This window comes from Alosa sapidissima, chromosome 8, assembly GCF_018492685.1.
Source record: "Alosa sapidissima isolate fAloSap1 chromosome 8, fAloSap1.pri, whole genome shotgun sequence".
Taxonomy (NCBI): Eukaryota; Metazoa; Chordata; class Actinopteri; order Clupeiformes; family Clupeidae; genus Alosa; species Alosa sapidissima.
Genome location: NC_055964.1, coordinates 33774380 through 33783414, shown reverse-complemented (window position 1 = coordinate 33783414; position 9035 = coordinate 33774380).

Sequence of the window (9035 nt, the reverse complement as noted above, 5' to 3'; positions counted from 1 at the left end):
TGGAAAATATATAGGCTACCTGAAAGATAACCTGTCTATGATGCATCCTAAACACCTGGCTGGGACATTTAGCTCAAAGTCTCAAAAAGCATCTGAGTCAACGTTCATTCCCAAACACCCATATAGGCTACTTCAATCCTCTATTTTCAAAGGTGATTCAAGTAAGGAAGAGCATGGCTCAAAGTAAAGTAACTAGGACTGAAACTACAGAAATTCGTCAAAGTGAATAATTTGTGTCAACTCGCCGCAATGTAGATTTATTAATGCACCCGTGATCTACATCTCCATTTAAACCAAATGTTTTAGAGCGCACGTTAAGAGATGTATTCAGGGCAGGGCTGTATACCTACACATATTTGTTGCACGTGCTACAAAAATCATTCTTTGCGATGGATGATTTAGTACCAACGTTACACCGGTCCAATACAGTTTTGCCTATGGCGTGAGACTGAGACATTTTTTGTTTGTTCGAAGTGCGTGTTTAGGGTGTGAGAGGGGAGTCGATGTGCTTTGATTCCAGCTTGGTAGTAGTAGTCTTTGTGATTAAAAAACACGTGTGTGTGAAGTATCCAAACAATGATAACGCTTTCATTATGGCTGCTTTAGCCACAGACCTTGAGCTAATGTACAGTGGGCAGTGGGGTTTAGAGTCGCTTTCCGTGATTCACACAGCTGCGTGAAATGTATTACTACTGATATGCAAAACTATTAACTTTTCGCCAAGAGGTGGCAGCTTAAGTCCGCTTGATACTGTAAGCCATTGGTTCCCAAAGGAGATTTTATTTGGGTCGCCAGCATAGCCTAGTGACAATTTATGTTGTGTAATAGGCCTAGCATAGGGCCTACCTTATATAGCCTATAGTTTAGAATAGCTGTGAAACCGGGGGCGAACACGTTGCAGGGGGGGGGGGGGGGGGCGCCAGTGCGTGGATATCTCAATCGCAAAATTAAACAATATTTCTATCGGGCGCCTACCATGGACTAGGCAGGGTGAACTAAGCCTGATATGCCGGCGATTCCTTTTCGATTTCTTAAAAGATTGAGCTTGGTCTGGCGAAAGCCAGACTAACCATGGACCTCATAGTTGCAAAATGCAAGGGAACATGAATCAGCATATTATTTGCACAAACAATAATGGTTCAACTTGGCCCGTTAAAATGTGTAACAGTCTAGCAACGTATTTCATGAAGGCCCTTGTTGACATGTCAGTTATTTGCACCACTGGGTAAAACGGCATTTTGTTTTAGACTACTGGTATTTAATTTGTGCATTGACAATAAAGCTGAATATCATATGAACTAGATGACTAAACTTATGCATATGTAGAAGAAGAAACATTCACAAAAATCCATGACATGACCTCTCTTCTTGATAGCTGTTGAAAACTGCAACTGACAGGGATTGTTTTGTTTAATAATAAATAAATAAATACATTATACCTTCTGCTTTTCCCAAATACAATGTAGCCTACAGGTGTACCTTTCATCAGTCCAGTTGCAATGGATGGACTGTGATGAACTGCCCTACTTGTGATTGTTTAGAGATTTTAAAGGTTTTATAACAATGCTACAAATCTTTTGGCAAGTGCTACAAATCTATTCACCTTTGCAGTAGGCTACTTTGTGTGCGGCCCGCAAACACACATTCCAAACAAGCATACACAAAAGTTTCATGAGTGGGGGATGGAGTAGAAGATGGAGACAAATTCATTTATATGATTTATTTTCGCGGAATGGATGTACAGGTCTGAGCGGCGGTCATATTTTGTACCGCTATGCTGTACATCTAGTTTACACTCAACTTACTTTGAGGAGAGTGTGTGTGACTAGCCTATGCTAGCCCATGATATAAGTAAGTATATATACTCTTTTTTTGATCCTGTGAGGGAAATATATACCTTTATAGCATGTGTATTTACGTGCATATTATAAGCCCATTATATCTTTTACTGTAACTCAAATAGTTTTCAAGTCTATCTTCTTAAAAATGGTCATGTTGTTGTAAAAAATTGAAATATTGGGGTAAAATTACAAAAAATGGCAGGGAATGTGAGAGAGTGAAAGGATGGTGTGTGTGTGTTTATGCATATGTGTCTTTATCAAAGTCAAAGTCAAAGTCAGCTTTATTGTCAATTTCTTCACATGTTCCAGACATACAAAGAGATCGAAATTACGTTTCTCACTATCCCACGGTGAAGACAAGACATATTTTACCAATTTAAGTCCACAGACAAACATAACATTCAAGTAAACAAAAAAGTAAGTAAATAAGAGGGCACATATAATAATGAAAAAAATAAGAGCAGCAAAATTTGGTTGAAAATTGTGCATAGACAGTCAATAAAATACTAGTGCAAAGTCAGGCCAATAAAAGGCTTGTGTAGTTCTGTTTGACCTAAGTAAGAAAGAAAGTGACATAGTGGTGCAAGTTATGTAAGAGCAGCAGATGTGTTGTGTTTTCAGGACAACAACAACAAGTTGTAAAGTGTACAAGTGTGCAAGTGTGCAAGTGGAGTAGTGCACGCGGCCATTGTGGGTCCAATGTCCAGGATGTTATGTAGCTGAGGGTGGAGGGGGGAGAGGAGGGAGAGAGTTCAGCATCCTTACAGCTTGGTGTATGAAGCTGTTGGTGAGTCTGGTAGTGCGGGAGCGCAGGCTTCTGTACCTCTTCCCAGAGGGCAGTAGATCGAACAGATTGTGAGCGGGGTGACTTGCATCACTCACAATTTTGGTCGCCTTGCGGGTGAGGTGGGTGGTGTAAATGTCCTTCAGGGAGGGGAGTGAAGCACCAATAATCCTTCCAGCTGTGTTCACTATGCGCTGCAGGGCTTTCCTGTTGTATTCAGTGCAGCTTCCGCCCCACACAGCGATACAGCTGGAGAGGATGCTCTCAATGGTGCCTCGGTAGAATGTGGTCATGATGGCTGGTGGAGCACTTGCTCGCCTGAGTTTCCGCAGGAAGTACAGGCGGCGCTGAGCTCTCTTCGCCAGTGATGCAGTGTTGGTGGTCCAGGAGAGGTCTTCGCTGATGTGCACCCCCAGGAATTTGGTGCTGCTCGCTCTCTCCACCACAGCACCGTCGATGGTCAGTGGCAGGTGTTGGGTGTGACCTCTCCGGAAGTCAACAACAATCTCTTTGGTCTTGCTGACGTTCAGCAGGAGGTTGTTGTCCCTGCACCACGTGGTCAGATGGTCGACCTCCAACCTGTATTGGGTCTCGTCGCCCTTGGTGATGAGACCCACCAGAGTTGTGTCGTCAGCAAATTTCACTATGTGATTGTTGCTGTAGGTTGCAGTGCAGTCATGCGTCAGCAGGGTGAAGAGCAGCGGACTGAGCACGCAGCCTTGGGGGGCCCCTGTGCTCAGTGTGATGCTGCTTGAGGTATTGTTGCCAACACGTACTACTTGAGGCCTCTGACAGAGGAAGTCCAGTAGCCAGTTGCAGAGGTAGGTGCTGAGTCCCAGTTTGTCAAGTTTGCTGATGAGTTGTTGTGGTATTATGGTGTTGAATGCAGAACTGAAGTCTATAAACAGCAATCTCACATATGAGTCTCTTTTTTCCAGGTGGGTGAGGGCTGGGTGGAGGGCAGAGCAGATTGCATCCTCTGTAGACCGCTTGGCTCGGTATGCAAACTGGAAGGGGTCCAGGGTGGGGGGGAGAATGGATTTGATATGTGACATGACAAGCCGCTCAAAGCACTTCATGATGATGGGTGTCAGTGCCACAGGGCGGTAGTCATTGAAGCAGGATGGAGCAGTTTTCTTCGGCACAGGTATGATGGTGGCAGCTTTGAAACATGATGGGACGATGGCTTGCTTCAGGGAAGTGTTAAAGATGTCTGTGAAGACATCCTTAAGCTCCCCTGCGCAGTCCTTCAGCGCACGACCTGGAATGTTGTCTGGACCTGTTGCCTTACGGGTGTTGATAGCAGCAAGTGTCCTCTTCACGCTGTCGGCAGAGAGGCACAGGGGCTGCTCATGTAGAGGGGGATGGGTCTTCTGTGGGCAGGTGCTGTTTTGTGCTTCAAAGCGAGCAAAGAAGCGGTTCAGGTTGTTGAGCAGAGGGATGTTGCTCTCACAGCTCTGTGGCGCGGGCTTGTAGTCCGTGAGGGCCTGAATGCCCTGCCATAGGCTTTGTGCGTTCCTGCTGTCTTTGAAGTGGGTGGTTATCTTGTGAGTGTATTCCTTTTTTGCTTCCTTGATGCCATGGGACAGGTTGGCTCTCGCTGTTCTCATGCCAGCTTCATCCCCAGCTCTGTAGGCTTTGTCTCTGGCCCTCAGCAGCCTGAGGACATCCCCTGTCAGCCATGGCTTCCAGTTAGCCCGAGTGATGATGTCTTTTGTGTGGGTCACATCATTATGCGTGTGTGTGTGTGCGTTATGCATATTTATGTGCGTGTGTGTGTGCATGGGTGCGTGTGTGTGAATGTGTGCATACCTACCCTCTTTCGGGGGTCCAGTCCAGCGGGGGGGCGACGGAAAAAAAAAAGGTTCTGTGTCATCCTCGTGGGGCTACATGTCCAACAAGTTCCGTGCACCCCAATCTTTTAGTGTCCCGGGAATCGTTGACAGAATTACTGGGGGGGGGGGGGGAATCCGGAAGAAAAAAACAGACTAAACCTATATGTCCTCCGCCTCGCTGCGTACCGGTCATAATAATAACTGTGGAAGTTTTGTTTCAAGATTTTTCCCCTATTCACCTGTAATATATCTCTGCATAAGCGTATAATAGACATAAACATGGGTGATAACATACAAAAAGCTACTACCAATGCAATGCTATTACCAGGGTTCCTACACATTTTCCATTTCAAAATTCCATACTTTTTCGATACTCAAATGTTCAAACTTCTTGGTAGATTTTTCTGACCATATTCTAGACATTGTCAATGGAGTGTTCTACTAGCATTGTGAATAGCTGTATAATAATGTATATTATTAACTTGTTAGCCCACAGAAAACACTTGCCCATTGTTGGATACTTTTCGTTGGGGAAGTGCTGAAATGGAAGGTGCGCTCACATTTGATACAGCATAGCCTACATATGTTGGAGACTAGTGCACTGCTGGCAGAGGCCTCAGAAATCACCGTAAACAGTATTATTTGTTTGCAATAACAGTTTATCAGATAATGCAGTATTCATGTCTTGGTAACTTTTACAAAATCAAAAAAAAGTCTACTAGTGTTTTAGCCGAAAATAGCAGAGCTACGCAAAAAAAACCTGTGCACAATGGTGTAGAGCATGTGCATAGAACAGGGGTTCTCGATTTGTTTTTGGTACCAGGGTCCCCTTGTGGGAGAGAATTTTTTCTGAGGACCCCCATTCAATTGTATCTTGATGTGGACTGACAACTTCAGCTACACAACAGTAGGAATGGTTTATTATGACCTAAGTGAAGTGATTAGAACTAGATGCAATAGTCTGGAAACACAAATATTTCTCCATACCCTTGTTTCTTTTTTCCATACTTATCCAGACCTGGAAATTACTAAAATCAAATTCTTGTTGAAACAGTTTGTTAAGCAGTGGCATGAAATAAGGAGACTATAGACAATTCGGTTTTCAATTCAACTGTTAAACTATAAAGTTCATTTTCAAGGTATGTGACTGCTATGTGGAATTTCAAATGCACCACTAAAGCCACAACAAATTGGTGTTGTCTTGCAATGAAATCAATTACTACTACATCTTAAATTCTATCACTCAAAATGGAAGTTTTTGCATATAGCTGTTGCCCCAATACTGTTCCTCCAGAAGAAGACCTCCAGGAAAAGCAATGTATCATAAAAAAACGAACTTGTTTTTTTCAGGGCAGGTGGACATAGGTCAACTTTGCACAGAAAAATAAGGTTTTTACCATCATAATTATGCGAGACAATGCGTAAAATTCCTGTAGATAATGAATCATCTGATATCTCTGCGTCTGCTACATCTCTCCTTTCACTATGCCATTTACCGAGAATGCTGCTGGCCGCGCTGCACTGGCTTTGCTAGAGAATACATGCGTTGCTCGTTTGTTATGTTTGAGCAATACATCGTGGATAACGTAGTGTGAACTTGTGTTCACTGTTCAGGAGTAGCACGGGCAGCGAGTGACAACGAGTCAATGGCATGCTGTTGCAAAAGTGCGAGCAGACAGTGTCACTTGTAAGGAGAAGAAAAAAATGTAAATCTGTAACGCAGATTCTGAACACAATAATTTAAAGGAATTCGCCCGTCTACAGTGATGAAGTGTTTTGAGATGCCTCCTTCGACCCCCTCCAATTTGCTTACAGAGCCAACAGGTCTACAGAGGATGCCATCTCAAACCTCATGCACAACACCTTAACTCACCTGGAGGAGGGGAATGGGAATTATGTGAGGATGCTGTTCATTGACTTTAGTTCAGCATTCAACACGATAGTACCTCTCACCTTGGTCACAAAGATGAAGGCCTTAGGACTGAACACCACCCTGTGTCACTGGATATTTGACTTCCTCACCAACCGTTCACAAGTGGTTAGAGTGGGGGGGTCTGACATCTAACTCATTAACCATCAGCACTGGTGCTCCCCAAGGCTGTGTTTTGAGTCCACTGCTGTACAACATCTACACACATGACTGCAAAGCCAATAGTAGTCATACCTCCATCATCAAGTTTGCAGATGACACAGTGATCTTGGGCCTGATTAGTAACAACAATGAACAGCTCTACTTGGATCAGGTTGATGAGGTGGTACAGTGGCGTCAATCTAACAGCTTGACACTGAATATCAATAAAACCAAGGAAATGGTAGTGGATTACAGAAGGCAGCAGCAGAACTACAGTTACACCCCACTAATGATCAGCGGGCAACCTGTAGAGAGAGTCACAAGTTTTAAATACCTTGGTGTCCACATTACTGAAGACTTAACATGGACTCTTAACACTCAATATGTTCTGAAGAAGTCCAGACAACGACTCTACTTCCTTCGTCAGCTAAGGAAATTCAAAGTTTCTACATCCATATGAAGGCCTTCTACACTTCAGCGGTTGAGAGTGTTCTAACTGGTAGCATCATCACCTGGTATGGGAACTCCACAGTTAGAGATTGTAGTACTCTGCAGAGAGTAGTGCGCTCAGCTGAACGTACTATAAGAACTCAACTCCCTGCTCTACAAGATATCTATTCCAGAAGAGTACTCCTAAGAGCCCAAAAGATTCTGAAGGACTCTTCTCATCCTAACAATGGATTATTCCTACCGCTGAAATCAAGAAGACGCCTATGTAGTCACAAAGCCAGAACTGAGAGACTCAGGAGAAGTTTTTATCCCCAGGCCATCCAAACTCTGAACTCACACTATACTGACTTTGCACACATTCACTCCTCAGCACTCTCAAACATTTCCCAACTCTGAACTCACACTATACTGACTTTGCACTCATTCACTCCTCAGCACTCATGACCCCCCCCCCCCCCCCCCACACACACACACACCTACATGACTTTTAGCACTTTTACATCCCTCTCCCTATGCTACAGACCTTTTATTTATTTTCTTATTTCATCACACGTCAAAACACACACACACACACACACATATCTGACTTTCTCCAACTTTTGCACATCTCCATAGAACTTTTTATTTATTATTTTTGATTTCTCCTCCATCTACCCATGTCCTTGATTGCCTAGCCTTTCTGCCCCCACCCCACCCCCATCCCCAACACACACACAAAAAACACACACACTTACATCATCACTGTCATCACCTCACATCCATACAGCACACTGCTTGCTACAGTAAGCCTCCTCTACTTGCTGCACACTGCCCCCCCCCCCTTCCTACATACACAGCACATTGTCTTCAGGATCTTCTCCAACACACATCCTCTACATACTTACAGCACACTGCCCCCACCTACCCACACACACACTCACAGTCACTGCTCCACTCCCCTCCCGCCCACACACACATCTTCACTGTCATCACTCACATACATCATACATACAGTACTCTGCTTGCAATAGTAAGTCCCTTCACCATACTTGCAGTACACTGCCCCCCCCTCTCCCCTACACAGCACATTATTTCATCAGGAAGCTTCTCCAACACACATCCCCAACATACTTACAGCACACTGCCCCCACCCCCCCCCCCCCCCAATACACAGCACATTGTCTCATGAGGAAGCTTCTCCAACACACATATTGCACACTGCCCTCTCCCCACATACACAGCACACTATCCCATCTCCCCTGTCATCCCCCCAACACACACACCAAGACCCCTGGCAGTTGGGTTAGCCCCTTGAGCCGTGGATCTGCCCAAGGTTTCTTCCTTGGTAAGGGAGTTTTTCCTTGCCCCTGTTGCTCTTGGGTGCTCCTTGTTGGTCCCCCCCCCCCCCCAATCCCAATCCTCCCCCACCTTTCTTATGCAGCCCTTGCCACTTAATCTACTAAATCTCCCCCATAAATGCACAAATAGGCTGACACCAGATATAATTTCACTGCATTTCTTACTTCCAGTAACTATATGCATGTGACAGAGGAAGTAGATTGGGGCCCAAATAGAACGTTCAAGCATTGTTTTTGTTTTTATTGTTGAAAGGGTCTATAACCATAAATCAACCATTTTGACCAAAACTCAACGTTGATATAACATCTTTTGCTATCTGGGGTGCTTCTAAATTAGCCACTAAAGGCTGATAGGCTACATTGTGCACATAAATCATGACAGGGGAAAGAAAAACATTTTTAATATGATAAATAAATGGTTTGGTTTGTTTTGACAAGCAACATGTCAGGTCGAGTGCCGTGGCTGAGTTGAGAGGAGGGGCTATGTCGTCATAAAGTTGCCGGTTTCACACCTACAGGCGTCTACACGGCGAAAGTTAGTCGGCGGTTTCAAAAATTCCCATTTCGGAAGCCAGTTTCAAAAACTATCGGTTTCAGTCTCCTAAACTGCCGGCGTCGTGTACACGCAAGGTGTAACCGTTAACAAAACCTCACCGGTTTCACAAAAACCGGCGTTGTGTAAACAGCACCTAAATACTGACTCCAGTGCTGTACTAT